Source organism: Hirundo rustica, chromosome 1, assembly GCF_015227805.2.
Source record: "Hirundo rustica isolate bHirRus1 chromosome 1, bHirRus1.pri.v3, whole genome shotgun sequence".
Taxonomy (NCBI): Eukaryota; Metazoa; Chordata; class Aves; order Passeriformes; family Hirundinidae; genus Hirundo; species Hirundo rustica.
The window spans coordinates 8,970,790-8,985,290 of NC_053450.1; the positions used below are offsets into that span (position 1 = coordinate 8,970,790).

The 14,501-nt window shown below is 38.7% G+C and overlaps 1 protein-coding gene across 8 annotated transcripts in view; it reads left to right on the forward strand.

Annotated features, from left to right (window-relative positions):
- Nucleotides 1–14,501, forward strand: part of CYRIB (CYFIP related Rac1 interactor B) — a 97,294-nt gene that overhangs the window by 44,409 nt on the left and 38,384 nt on the right. For all 8 annotated transcript variants that reach the window (XM_040060035.2, XM_040060012.2, XM_058420072.1 and 5 more), the window contains exon 2: nt 10,387–10,466. The gene's annotated coding sequence lies outside the window, so the exon portion shown is untranslated. The remainder of the gene's footprint in view (nt 1–10,386; nt 10,467–14,501) is intronic.

Genomic DNA, 14,501 nt, shown 5'->3' on the forward strand with positions numbered 1-14,501 from the left:
TCACAAGTTCTGTGGACTTGCTGTAGATTCCTGTTGTGTGAGAGATTGGAATTTGTGGATCCTGTTAATGGTCTGAACACAAATTTCTTTTGCTCAAAGGCTTCTTCCGTGGGAGCAGCTTTTTCTATAAATTTGACTTAAATACAACTACTAAAATGTAAATCGTACATTTACGCTAATTTTTCATTGTAGAAAATTGTCCCACTGTAGGTTCAGTGTTGTTAAGAAGTGTGTTCTAACTACAGGGCATCTTATGACATTCCTCTCTGATAATCCAGCAGTAGCCAGTGTTGAAGTTGGTTGATCTGGATGAAACTTGAGTTTTTCCCCTCCAGCACATTGTTCAACATGTGCATTTTTTAAAAAAATATTATTATTATTATTATTATTTTTAATTGTTATCTTTGTGAAAAGATAATTTGATCAGCAGTTTGGAACATTTGAATGATTTTATGATTCTAAATAGTCTTAATAAAAGATTTTTTTAACTACAACATGCATATTGACGTGAAGTTGCTGTTTATCTCCAGGATTAGACTGGACTGTCTCTAATGGTTAGTTAACTTCTTACTGTCTGTAGGGCCTTAACTTAAAGGCTTAAGAAGCTCAAGTTTTCAGCAGTGAAACAGTAACTCCCGTTATTTTTCAGGCTGATGGATGAGAGTTTAACATGAATATCTTTGCTGGATAGGAATGCACTATCTGATTTTTGGAGTCTGTACTGCTTCAGCAACTTCTGTCTGTAATGTGATGTAGTGCAGAGATTTTGGGGGTATTGTGCCTGTGTGCTTCACACAGAGTATCCTCAGTGACTGCCTGGAGAGTCACTAAACAGCCTCTTCAATGCTTATGCTTTTATCCATTGCTGCCCTTAGCAGCTCTTGCTGTGGCCCAATTCAAAGACAACACACCTGGCTAAAGTCCTTCTCCTCTTAGTGATGAATGTTTGTCCTCATCGTGAAGAAAGATAAGGAACTGAGGTATGGCAGTGTTAATTACCTGGAAGCAAATAGGAAGTTGTAGTAAAAATAGGGATCAAATGCATGTTTCCCTAGTTACTGCAGCACTGGCCTGAGTTTCTGTAGTTGAATGACTCCTCATAAAACATGTTTGTAAGATAGACGCAAGGTTAGTAATAGAATATGGGACTCCTTTAGTTTCTCTGCTGTGATACATTAACTGAAAGTACATCCAAGTGAAATCTTTTCATACTGTCAGATCTGGAATATCTTAGTCATTGTTGGTGACTTTATTTTCAATACTGTTTTTGCGGAGGCCCGGAAGGCCAACATCCATTTCTAGATTTGAGTGGTAAGACAACGAATAAGTTAATATTTGTCATGTTACTAAATCTTTGAAAGCCAGTTTAATTTTTATTGAAACACAAGCTACTGGAAGACTCTTGATGAGCCAAAGGGGTTTTGTACTGCTCTTTGTGAAGTCAGCCCTCCCTTTGTTAGTGAGCTTTCTGTGGTGCTTATGATGATACCATTAGGCAGAAGAAATTTTCTGGTTCAGCCACAGTGACAGGCATATCTTTATTAACAAGATTTATTGTTTTGTAAGTCGTCTTACTTCCTCTGTCTTGTTTTTGTCACATTCCAGTATTCAGAGCTTGCTGGAAAATGTCTGTTGTTGGAAAGTTCCTGCTATAGGAGATTTCTGCTATAAGAACACCCATAAATCATCCAGTTCTTTGGCAGTGTCTTTGCCACGTGAGATGTCCCTGATAAATTGTGTAAGTTCATGAATGGCAATACAAATAATTCCATAGTAGGTAATGTTTTTTTATCCCGTGCTGGGCATGGTGACCCTCAAACTAAACGCTATGGAAGTTAACTAGCTTTACTTACTCTGAGACTCCTTCTGAGAGAGGGAGTTCTGTAGTTGCACTAAGCGAGGGCAGCAAGGCTCAGTTAGTGCTGTTAGAGCAAATGATTTAACTTTTCTGAGTGCTCCTAATTGTGTATGTGTGTAGCCTTCTTCTGTCAGCTGCCAGACACATTGGTGGTGTGCAATTAATCTGTGCATCCGTACTAAATCCAGCACACTCTGTAAGCACTGAATCGTGATCCTTGAACAGATGAGTTCTGCAGCACCACGGATGGATCCAGCTACTTGCTGGAAGTTACGTGTGGCTGGTGCATGGCACATGCTTCCATTTGTACCTCTGGTTAGGCTGGAGCTTGCTGCTGGGCCTCTGTTACACAATTCCTGTCACACTTCTCCAGTTCCTGTCTTTCTGAGGAGCTCAGGAGCCTCTGCCTGTCGTTTGGTTGAACGTTAACCTCGTGTGTGGCACTGCCCGTGCTCTGGTTGCACGGTGTGGTGAGGGGCCCTGTGGGTTTCTCATGCAGGAGCAGCCTAAAGCACGCTCTGCCTGTAGAGCAACTTTCCCATCACATGGTTTGATGGAGTCCCTGATCTAAATTTGGGGATTGCAGAAGCCAGGCACCTTAATTTCAAGTCTAGTTTTACTAGTACAATTTATCCCTGGTTTTCAATGATAGTCTTCAAGTTGGCGGTCCTAGGACTTTTTTCAGGATGCTGGAAGTGCTAGTACTGATGATACTCTTGTTGAATGTGCTGGCATCTGCCTGAAATTAGTGGTAAGTGGATGAAGGGAAGCTGCTACCTATGCATGTCTGTTGTTGGAGTTTTACTGAGATGCAGCAACTTTGTGTCTACCACAATTATGCTGGCCATGATTCCACAATTTTGTGTAGTACAGTTCCTTTTCTTCATGTGTGTATTTGAGTTTTGTGGCTGTATTTCTTCATGGAAAGTGATTCCTCAGAATCTGTTAGTCTTAAGTAAGTCTTTCTAGCCTTAGAAAGGCAAAAAAGCTTTGTAGTGTGACACATCTCTAAATAAAATGTTGGTGTGTTTTGGGGATTTTTTTATTTGACTTCTGTTCCAGGATAAAGTTTGATTTCAAAAGCATGAACTAACTGCCTTGCTGCAATCTCTAGAATATGTGCATGAATATTTGAACAGTGGAGTTTGTTATTTTGCTTAAACAGAAAAATATAAGTCTTGTTCTTAAATGCTTCCTTTGCTACTCCAAATACAGGGCAATACAGAAAAATTGTGGTCCTGTTTTGACTGAGGTTGTAACTTGCAGATTAAATGTAGGAAAAATGCCTCTGGAGATGATGGCATCTAAAAGTACCCTTTGAACAAAGATCTTGTGCTCTCTCAGTACAGACTTAAATGAGAGGATGTGGGAGTGTAAGAAGGGCTTGAAAATTCATCAGATTTCCTGTGCAGAAAGAGGAGTCCAGTTGCCTTTAATGTCTTGGTGGTGAGAAGCGGATGTAAAAGCTGAGAGTCGGCAGACAACCTTCTGAGGGTGAGACTTTCTACTCAAGGTCTCAAACATAAGCTTTGCAGGTTTTGGGGGTTTTTTTAACAAATATTGGATCCTGAAAAGATCATTCAGACTGCTTAAGCGAAGAGCTTAAACTATTTACTCATCAGATAATGTTAGGTACTGTAAACATCACTAAGAGCTGGAACTAATGCCTGCCGTGCTGTGGACTAGATAACAAGCTTGCCTAAATCCAGATGATTAGAAAATGGGGAAAAAAGGATATATTGACCAACTACCCAGAGCAAAGGCTTCATAGCATCTTTCCTAGGCTGTCTTCGCCCTTCAGAATTTTTAAATTACAGACTTGTTGGCCTAATCATGGGTAGTGTAAAGGACACCTGATTGTACCCTCTATTTAAGGAGTCTTGAATTGATTATCTACCTGAGGGCCAGGCTTGTGCCTCCCTCCCAGCTGAAGCTGGGACACTTTATAAGTAAAAATAGGAAGGATACTGAAGCTGGGACATGATCTGAATAGGAGCTTCAGGTAAGGCTAAGAAAGGAAAGACTAAGGGCAGGAGACCCTGGTGAGAAGGAATTTTTATGGAGGGGGAAAGTCTTTTAGTCTTTGCCTAGGACAGATCTCTGTCCGAGGGAGATCTTAAACTGATCTTGCAGTTAGGATATGCAGCTTCTATCCTATAATTACAAGCCTTAACTTACTGAAGCGTTTCTGTAGCTTGCTCATAGTTTTAACAGTTAAAACCCTTAGAAAGCAGAACTGTCCAGTTTTTCTGGTCACATGAGGTGGTTCTTTTATTGTGCCTCTGTAGATTGTAGAAGAAACAGGACTGAACTGACGATCAGTCCATGAGTTAATTCCTGGTTTCTATAATGTAATTCAGTGCCTTAGTTGGGTGTTGTGTATCCAGGGAAAAAACATACACTAACTGAGATCTGACGTCAAAAAATTTGTGGCATCTGTACTTGAGAGTGAAGAAATATTCCAGGTTGTGCTTTGTGCCTGTTTCTCTGTATGGCAAAAACGTTTTAAGACAGAAGAACTGCTCTTGATATTCATTATAAGAATTATCAGACTTTCTGCAAGGACTCTGCACTTCTATAAGTTTCTGTGTGTTACCTGATCTGAACTTAATTGTCCTCCTTCGTAGTTATCTAAACTATCCTCTCATTAAAAATAGGAAAAGATTAGTCCTGTCTCAGTACATGCCCTTTTTACCCTGCTGTGGAAACCTGCTCCATAACAAATTTGGGAGGCATGTCATCTGTGTCATGCCTCTTCATGTCTGAGTTGAGTCACTCTCAGAAGAGTAGTTCTGTTTCAAAAGGGAACTGGAGAAAATTCTCACCCTGTTATTTCAAGTCTGGCATCAAATACATTCTTCTCTGCTCACAGTTAAACTTTAAGCCTGTCTAATATAAGGGTATTTAAATGATTGGCATATTTACTGTTTCCACATGCATCTTTGAAGCAGAGGAATACACTTATTGTATGGCTAAATGGAGTCAGTATTTAGCACTTTCAGTTTAGGGTTGTGGGGTTGTTGTTTTGTTTTGTTTTCCCACAAAAGCTACTTTCTTCTTATTGCTACATTTATAGTGAATGCAGATACAGGTTCCTGTGCTCCCAGAAGCTGAGTGAATTAGGGCTTGAAGGTCAATAATAGTCTGGTGGGAGTCAGAACTTCTGCAGTGTGAGCAAAGTCTACTGGGATTGGAGCATACACTATTTCCAATTGTAATTAATAAATAATAAAAAGTGATAGGGATAGTCATGTACTAAAAATCAGTCCTTCTGTAATACTTACAATTCTTTTGAAAACCTGTATTTTTAAGGGAAGTTGCTAAACTGTGCCACAGTGCTGAACTTAAAATACCAAGTCCAGTGTTTGAAAGTTGCGATACGGTACTTACAGGGGAAAGTGTTCACAATTGGAAATCCTTTCTGTGACTTTGGAGTAATTATCTGAGGAAAAGCCTGGTCAGTGTTCTGTTTGGTAAATTACAGTTCAGAGTGTTGGGCTAATAGTACTTTAAACCTCTGCCAAATGTTTGCCATGGGTCAAGGGAAGGTTATGTGTGTCTTCCATCTCTGTCTTTGCAACTCTTAGCTAACTGGATGATCCTAATTTACTCACAAAATTAGCTTCTAGTTCATGAATAAATACTAGAGGTACATTTTAAACTACATTTAGTGGTTTTGCAGCTCAAACCTGTAAGGGCTAGCATGCGTGAGTGCTGTAACTCATGCCGTTCTAGTGAATGGAAAAAAAGGAATACTTTGGTGTTGAAAATGGTCAGGGTGTCACTAGAATGCTCTGGTGTTACTTGAAAGCAGAGCTGCAGTCTTCTGGAAGCAAATAGTTTTAACCTTGGAATATGTCTTAGTGTCAGTGTTATTAACAGCATGATGTTGAAGCTCAAAACTATTGAGTTTTAGTGTAATTATTTGATTTTAAACACTTGATTTCATTTCTGTCTTGGAAATAAAGGAATGACAACTTACTTTCTCAGAAGCAAATGACTGGGGATTTTTTAATAGTTCTCAGACTACCATTTCCTCAAATCACAGGAGAATTTCCTCTTTCAACCGAAAATTAAATTTTTGGCAAAATATGTTCATAAGGAGAAAAAATAGTCAGCATCCTTTTAGTGAGTTTTCTTGCTATGGACTTATTAGTGAATTCTAGTATTTGTACATTTTCCTATTTTTGTAGGACAATGGTTATGTTGCTTTCTCCCTCTTTTTTGCATAGCTATTTACTATGAAGAGTAGCCTGCCAGATGCTCTGCAGGGGTTATTTTGACTGCTCAATGTGTGTGCTGTATTACATCTGACACCAGAATTGTTCGTAAGCTACCATAAGCCCTCTGACACTTAATTATCTTTATGTCTTATTTTTTCTTCAGCTCCTTTTGTATGCTTAACATTTTAGATGTGTCTTATGATGGGCTATTGTGTCTAGCAGTCTGTTGTGTGTGATCTGTGTTAGGGAGGATACATCACCTTATATCCACATTACTGTCTCTCCTGTGCTTTCTATGTTTTGGACTAAGCAAAATCAAGCACAGGCAAAGATGATGTGTGTAAAGTGATTTTTTTAAATGTGGTTCATACCTATACAACGGTGTTAGGTATATAGGCTAGGTGGAGTTACTCCTAAATGGAATTCAGATAAAGCTTTTGATTTGAAATTTCCTACATACTAAGTTGTGAAATCTGCATTTGTCTGGGCTTTTGAAGATGCTGTGTAGGTTACCAAACAAAGAGGAAATGAAATGGCATCTCAGGCCACCCCAGATGGTGACTTCAGTAGTGTCCTTGGGATGCAATTGTCTGACTGGAGCAAGGCAGAGAACTGAAATGTGGGCTATTGGGTCAGCAGGTGAGGGTTTGGGCAGAATTTATGGACAGACTGACCTCTGCATCTCAGCCCTAAGTCATTCCTGTTACCTGCTTGTGAAGACATGTAGCCAGCTCTGACATGGGCCTTACCTGGACTGTGTCAGCCTTGCTTTAATGGTGGCAAAAACTGCAAAATTATTTAACTTAAAGCCCTATGTAGCCATGGCTGTATCTGACAATAACTGCCTGCTTTGCCTCAGTATTTCAGCAACCTGTCTTGAATGGAGTACCCTGAATCCCTCAGTAAAACTGACTAAGCCCTGTGTTAGTGCCTTTACCCTTTTCTCCTGAGGATGTAGCCATTAATAAATTTCTCAGTTTTCTTCCTTGTAGCTCAAGTGAGTGTGAAACTTGGAGGCTTGAGAAGCACTGGCTGTGCCCCTGCCTGTTGAAACATGTACATCAGGGGAAAAGCAAACACCGTGCAATTCACAGAAGGCTTTTTGCATCTTTATGGTTAATGGTTTTTTTGAGCATGAATTTTGTATGGAGAACAAGATTTAATCAGGTGCTGTACTAATTCCACCTTCCCCTTAAGTGACAAAACTAATGAAGTCAGGGATGGTCGCTTACATCAAGGGGTGAAGTCTCCCTAATTTAGCAGGAGCAAGTAGGCTTATTGTCTGCTTCCTGCTTTTGAATTCATCATCCTACAAAGCTATGCCAACACAGTGTGTGGAGGGCAGGCAAGGATATCTCCTGGGAATGAGCTTACTCTTTTGTTGTTCACCTGCTATTCTCATTAGCCTGTCAAAGAAACAGTGTTAATTTACTCCACAAAGGTCTATTGAAGTAAAGAAGATTAGTTTGTGAACACATCTTGTCTGTAAACTAAGATGGCAGCTAACTTGTTTTTTCTCAGCTATGCTATCTATGCCATGGGTTAGTTTGGTGATCTATTATTTAAAAAGAAGAAAAAAAATTTCTTGACAGGTTTTAATCAACTGAACTGGATTAATCTAGATCATATATAAGGACTTGTTGCCTTGAAAGCTGTAGAGATCTTCCAAAGAGGCCACATTTTCTACAGCTTTTTCTGCGTGTGCTCCCAGTTCAATACCCTTGTCCTTTCTGTGTGCAGTGCTGCCCAGTGCTCCTGTACAGCAGCTTCTGTGCTCCTGTGCAGCAGCCTCCTTCCTCTCCAGCTCCTATCACACCAGGCTTAATTCTCTGCCCTGTGCTGGCAGATGATGTGCTTCCGCTGGTTTTCTGGATGTTTCCGTCATCTCTTCAATCCACTGTAACATATGGCAGTTCTACCAAGTGGAATTCTCCCATCCAGAATTACTCCACAGCTCTTGCTGCTGGCACTTGCTTCCCTTTCTCACCTGAAGCCAGTCAGCAGCAATGGATTGTCAGGGAGGAGGAAGGACAGCACAGGAAATGCTGAGCAGCCAGGAGTGGGAGCAGTGCAAGGCATAAGAGGGCAGAAAGGTCTCCAGTGGGCTTAGGTATTCCTTTCAGTAAACCAAAATCCTGCTTATGATTTCAGTAGTTACAAGGAGATTTAACCATTCGAATTTGGCAACGTGATACTGTGTGTCCTGCCAGTGGTACATCAGAAATATAACAATTTTTCTGTTTAATGAAATGATCAATCATGCTTGGGAAAAAAAAAAAAAAATCCATTTTTGGTACTGAATAAGAAGCTTTTTGTACTGCAGTGCAGCAGTGTAGAAGGAAGTGGTTTTGATTGAGTGTATTGAAGGAGCTTGTTGAGTTTCTTAACTGGTCACTAGGGCAGCAGGACGTTCAATCCTGTTATGGACTGTAGGCAGTGAAAGAACTGCTCTGCTCAGCCCTTGCCAAGCAGTATGAATGAAATGATCTTATGGCTTCCATTCAGTTTATAAGATGATTGTTAACCTATACAGTTGTCTGGCAAGAGGTCCATGAATGAAAGGGACTGAATAGGGTGGCAGAACAATTGTTAAAACAAAGCCTGTGCATTAATGGAGTGAATGTTTTAGTTGTTTTTTTAGATTTTGCCTTCTGCAAGAAAGAGAAATAGTGCTTCTTACAGCATTTGCAGAAAAAAAACAAAACACCAACACATTAACTTGATTGGCAGTTGCTTATCTTAGGTGCTGCCTTAACACAAATTGGCAAAAGTTATCATTAGTTAATATTATTCTTCTTTTTGTTTTTGCTTTTCAGCCGTCTGTTGCAATTATTTGCATTGATGTAGCTGTGAATAGGATCCCTTGGTTTTATTTGGTCATTATATTTTGCATAGTATATCAGAGTTCTTGCCTTCTTTTCTCCTAGCTGTGCTCTTCAGGTTGCAAGTTTTTCCTTCGCAGAGAGGGCAGGAGGCAGTGGGTGGCATTCTTTGATGGTAGTTTTCACTGTGACTGAAATCGTTCCCCAGCCTTGATACTTTATAATGCTTGCTCTTCCCTCCACCCTTCCCAAGCTGGGACAAATCAGTAATGTTATGGTGTTTGTGATTAGAAATTTGACTGCAAAGCAACATATTATTGTTAAATGCTCATTAATCGGGATTACCTGGTGTAAGAGGAACTGCTGATAGCTGATTAAATACAAATTAACTCTGAATATTTCATGCCTCTTCAGCTGGATTTGAAATGACATGGCAGGGATTTTATATTTCTAAACCAAGTTTGTGCTAAAAACAGATGCATTGCAGAATATGCTTGACTTTGCTTTAAGAAGCAGAAAGAATTGGAGGACAAAATGGGAAGATCATTCTTTAAAATAAACTTTGAGACGTGAGGTACTAAAAAGAAGGATTCTGGTACCAGGGACACCTAAAGCAGGAGCAGCAGTGGTTTTATTGGAGACAGGTTAAGTGACAACACTCAAGTATTTAAATTAGCTGAAATCCTTGAAAGAAAAGCAGCCTACAAAATGCCAAAGGGAAAGGACTTCTGAACCTTTCATCACAAGAGGAAGGTACCAGTTCTGGGCAGTTCATCATCCAGTTACTGTGCTGAAAAAGGTAGGCTGCTTGCTATATAAATCCTACTCCAAATGAGCTGAAATACCCTCCAAATGCTTGCAATGGAATGTCAGTGCTGCATTTCCCTAGGAAATGCTGTTTTATCTGACCATACAAATACTGAATTTTCTAAACCAGAAACTTAGTTTTGAAGCAGAAAATCCTAGTAATCCTAGAGAAGTACAGATAGGTGAAAACTTTGACTGGTGGCAATTTTCTTTAACTGATGAAAACCATAGCAATGAAGTATTTTTCCCTGTGTGCAGTATGTGACACTGTAAATAAAGCTTGAACTGAGACCTACTTTTTTCTGCTGCAATTATGTGTAACTCGGCTCCGTAATGCAGAGATGTAATGCTCTATTTTTTGTGCTGTAACTATATGTAACTTAACTCGGTAATGCTGAGATGCAATGCTCTATTTCTGATGCTTGTGATCATGGCTAGCTAATAGCCTTACTGACTCACAGAAGAGATTGTAAGGATGCTTCTCTGCTTGCTTGTAATGTCACTTCCATAAAATCACCAAGTGTTTTTGAAATCGGCACATTTCATTTGCATTCCTAAAGGATTATGTAGGTTCCTTGGCACTGCAGGATTAACTTTGATTTACCCCTGGCACTGGTTTATGTGATTGAAATACTTTGTATTGTTTATGTTTAATGGGTTTCTTCTGTTTTTTCAGATTGTGAGGACGAGCTGCTGCATCAGTACTCTGAAGGAAGAGAGTTCTCTGTTAAAACTGCAAGAAGATACTACTAACTGGTAAACACTTGCTTGGGTTTCTTTGCTTATAGAATATTTATTTTTTTTCCATAATATTTTAGGCCAAGGAGTACAAAGTATTTTGATATGTTGAAAGCAAGAAGTAGTTCATGCAATATTTTTTCTTTATAATTGTCTGTAGCTCACCATACAAAAGACTGAGTAGCAGGGGATAATGTGTGGGTATTTAAATTGGAATACAAATTGATTAAATTCCTGCTCTTTCAATAGGAAAAAACTTTTTTTTTTCCTGTAATGACATGTTAGTCATAAGTCTGTTTGCCTTTTTAGCTGAGACAAATACAACGTGTCTGTACTGTGTCCTATATAAATACTATTTGAAGTGTGATAGTGCAAACAATGAAACTTCAGATATAGCGCTTCAGAGTCTGGAGAGCGAAAAAAGGAAGCCTTAACAGAAGTCCAGACGCTTTGGAAGATGCCATTAATATGTTTGTAATTATTCAGTGGATGTTTGTTGAGGCCTAGTTTTCACCAAGAAGAATGTATGATAATAAAACTAAGGATATCTTATGATTCCCAGATACACCATGTCATGTGCAGGCTGCTTTTAGGTACAGAACAATAATAGGACTGTCAGTGAAGAGCTATGACCACTTAATAGGAGTTTTCCAGCCCATAAGTTGTGCTACAGTATTACAGAGCAATCAAAAGGAAACCTGAGAATTTAGGACATTTGAATGTCGTGACATAGGTAAATCATGTGCACACTGATAGTGGGTACCAGAGTTACAACTCACTTCTCAAATACTTACGGTAGTAGATGAAGTAGCAGTTTTCCTCTGTAATTAGACCTTACTGTACACTTCCTATAAAGCTTGGATCTTACCTCTCTCTTTACTGCTGCCACTTGAGTTGCAGGGCTCATTAAACTTCTGTCAATAGATGCTTTTTAGCCCAAATGGGGTGATGTGGCTGGGTTCAAGGATGAACATGGAAAGAAACACATCCTAGCCAATAAGAAAACATTAAGCTTTCATGGCATAAGCGTCTACAGATGTTTTATTAATCTTCACTTGCCAGTTAATTTGCCTAAATTTTATAAGCAGTCAAGGATAACTTTATAAAGTTCTTTCTTGTAGCTGTTGCAGAGAATATTAAAATGCTTGGTTTGGTTACTTTGCCAAACCTAGATTAATGATAGGAAAGTTTTGAAAGCTTGTGGTAGTCAGCAATGTGCATCTGTCAGAATGATATAGTAAAAACAACGTTTGACTTTTTTAGTATTTTTTTTTAATATAAAGATGACTTGCATAGTATGGCTATTTCTGAGAGATAATTTCAAGAATTTTGTTGCCTGTAAAATTACAGTTCCTGAAGCTAAAATGCATATGAGACTCCTTCCTAAATACTGGGTTTGAAAGTGTATGACCTTCAGTTTACAGGAGAAAAAAACCTCTGGCATGTAGTGTGCCACTATTTGAGGTACCAAAGCACTGTATTGCCAACATAAGTTTTGAACCACACTATAAATATCTGATAGTAACTTTTAGGATAATACTTTGGATTATTCTGATTGTATATGATATGAATAAGCAATGTGTGCCTTTCTCTAAATTCGGGTACATAACTTGCCCTCTGCAGAAGACTGAAAAGCTCATTAGTGTAGAGTTGAAGTCTTCTGTCTCTTTTCCTACTTTGGCTTCCTCTTCCAGCCCATCATCTCCTCATCTCTCTCAGAGAGAGAAGTTTAACAGGATGGCCATGCTGAGTGAAACTGGGTAGTTCTATGAAGTAGTTCTTTGTCTGCAGCTGTGGTAAAGTATTTGTCTTAATTCAGTATTTCCTTTAGGATCAGTAAGTCCTTTTTTAGCTTGTAGTGCTGCACAAACTCAGTTTCACTGTTTCCAGCAGTAACTTTGATTTGGGAAGACAGGAGCTGAGAGCCTGCTGAGCTCTTCTGCGTTTTAGTCCTGACCCATGTTCTCAGCTCAGGTGCCCAACTCTGGGACTGTGCTGAAAAGAGAACGTGACACGCAGATGCTGCATCCCTTGGGGCAGAGCGTGTCCGTGTCTTGCATCACCGCTGCCCAGATAAAAATTTTAACCCAGCTGGTCCTTGGTGTGGTGCAGACTAGCCCAAATGGCTGTGGAAGATGTACATGCCCCTTTTATCCAGGTGGTGTTTCTTTTGCTTACGATGTTTCAACTGTCCGTTATCACAGTCCATTATCACTGCAGGATAAGTAACATTTCAGTGTTTGCCCTATTTTTCTTATATTAGCTGTTCTTTTTCACTACGCTAACTTAACTTCTATGGGATTATTTTTCCAGATTATCAGTTGTTCAGAAAAGATGTAGATAATTGTCTTCTGCCTTCATGTATAATCTCTGATAATTATTCACTCTCATTTTATTGTTATCTCTTAGATGCAGCTTGAACTTGTCTGCATGCTTGAAGATTTAAAAATCTTTCCATGCAACTTAGAATTGTTCCCCCGTAATGATGTTGGGGAGATGTTTTGAGCAAGCTGATTAACATGTTGTGAAGTCTCTGTTCCAGTACTGATATTGCACTGTGGGTGGATTAACAGGTTTTACGTTTATGCTAATTTTAATAAATATGAAAACACCTTCAGTATTATGTTTACAAAGTGGAAGTAAATGCATACCTGCCATTTTCTTATTAATTTTGAGAGCTCTTTGTTGTGGCTTGTATAGCTCTTATGAAAGTAACATTTGTCTGGCTGACACATCTTTAAATGTTTTGCTTCCTCTTGTGAAGAATCTTTAAAACTTCTTCAGTAACAATGTTAGTCTTTTGTGTAATTCCCTTAATATATGTTAAATTTAAAAAGAGCAGGAGTATTCGTTGTCCTCATATCTGTGTGTCTAAATAAAAAAGGTTTGAAGTGAAGGATCTCATGCAGAAGAGATACTGTATTTGAGTAAGGCCCTGTTCCATGTGTTTACAGAATTCTGCTTGGTTTTGACTGGTGGAGAAGTTTATATAAAGTCAAACAAATTGCAAGAAATATTAAGAAAGCTAGGTTCTGTTTCGTTTTGCTCAGTGCTAAATGTTTCCCCTATTAAAAAAGGAAATAGGTTTTATAAATGTGTAGCTTTTAATGGCTGCTTTCAGAAGGGTTGATTTGTTTGTTTATTTGAGGAAACCTATGTAACCAACATAGAAAGTGGTGACATTACAAATACTTCTAAAAGCTTCCAATGCAAACCCCACCAGATGACAACAGCAGGGTAATGTGGGAACATTAGGGGTAAAAGAATAATCTGCCACAGTGATGTTATAGAACGTAAATATGTGAAGAAAAATTGTCTTTTTGACAACTGAAACCACCTGTACTTCCCATTTGTGCCACAAGTTAAAAACAATCTCCTTTGGTATTGTTGCTCTAAATATATTGTTGTAGGTTTGTCTGTAAATTCAGCAGAGCCTCTTGAATTGACTTCTCATCCATGTGGAAGTGGGTTTGTGTAAATGGCTTTTAGTACATGGAGGTTAAGTGTACTTGTGATTCTGACACTCAAGATGATGTGGTAGAAATTGTGATCATGATGCTGATATTCTACCAGCATGCATTTATTTTGCATTAATGATGGTCTCTAAGGCAAAAAAGAGGAATAGCTGACTTGTTTTAGGCTGAACTGAGCTGTCTTGTATTTATGTGCTGTATTTTATCTTGGGGCTTGTTTAATGTGCTTCTCTGCAATAGCACAGGAATAGATTGAGATGTCAGAAGCTTTTATGCAATGCGTTGTTTTTAAAAGTTTAATAGTGTGAGTTATCAATGTAAATAATGTGTCTATGCTGAAGAAACATAATGTGGTATCTTTTTTTTCCCACAGTAGATGTAAAATAAGCTAAACCTTGAACAAAGATCGTAGTAATCTGCAAATGATCAGTGATGAGACTTTTTCACTGTAATCAAGTAGAATTGAGTGTCAAGCTCTTCCAAAATATCCTTCCTTTACTGGTAGTAGTCCTACTGCAACAGTTAATAGAGTGGTTTAAAAATAAGTAAGTTTTGAATTTGCTTTAAAGGCTTATTTAGT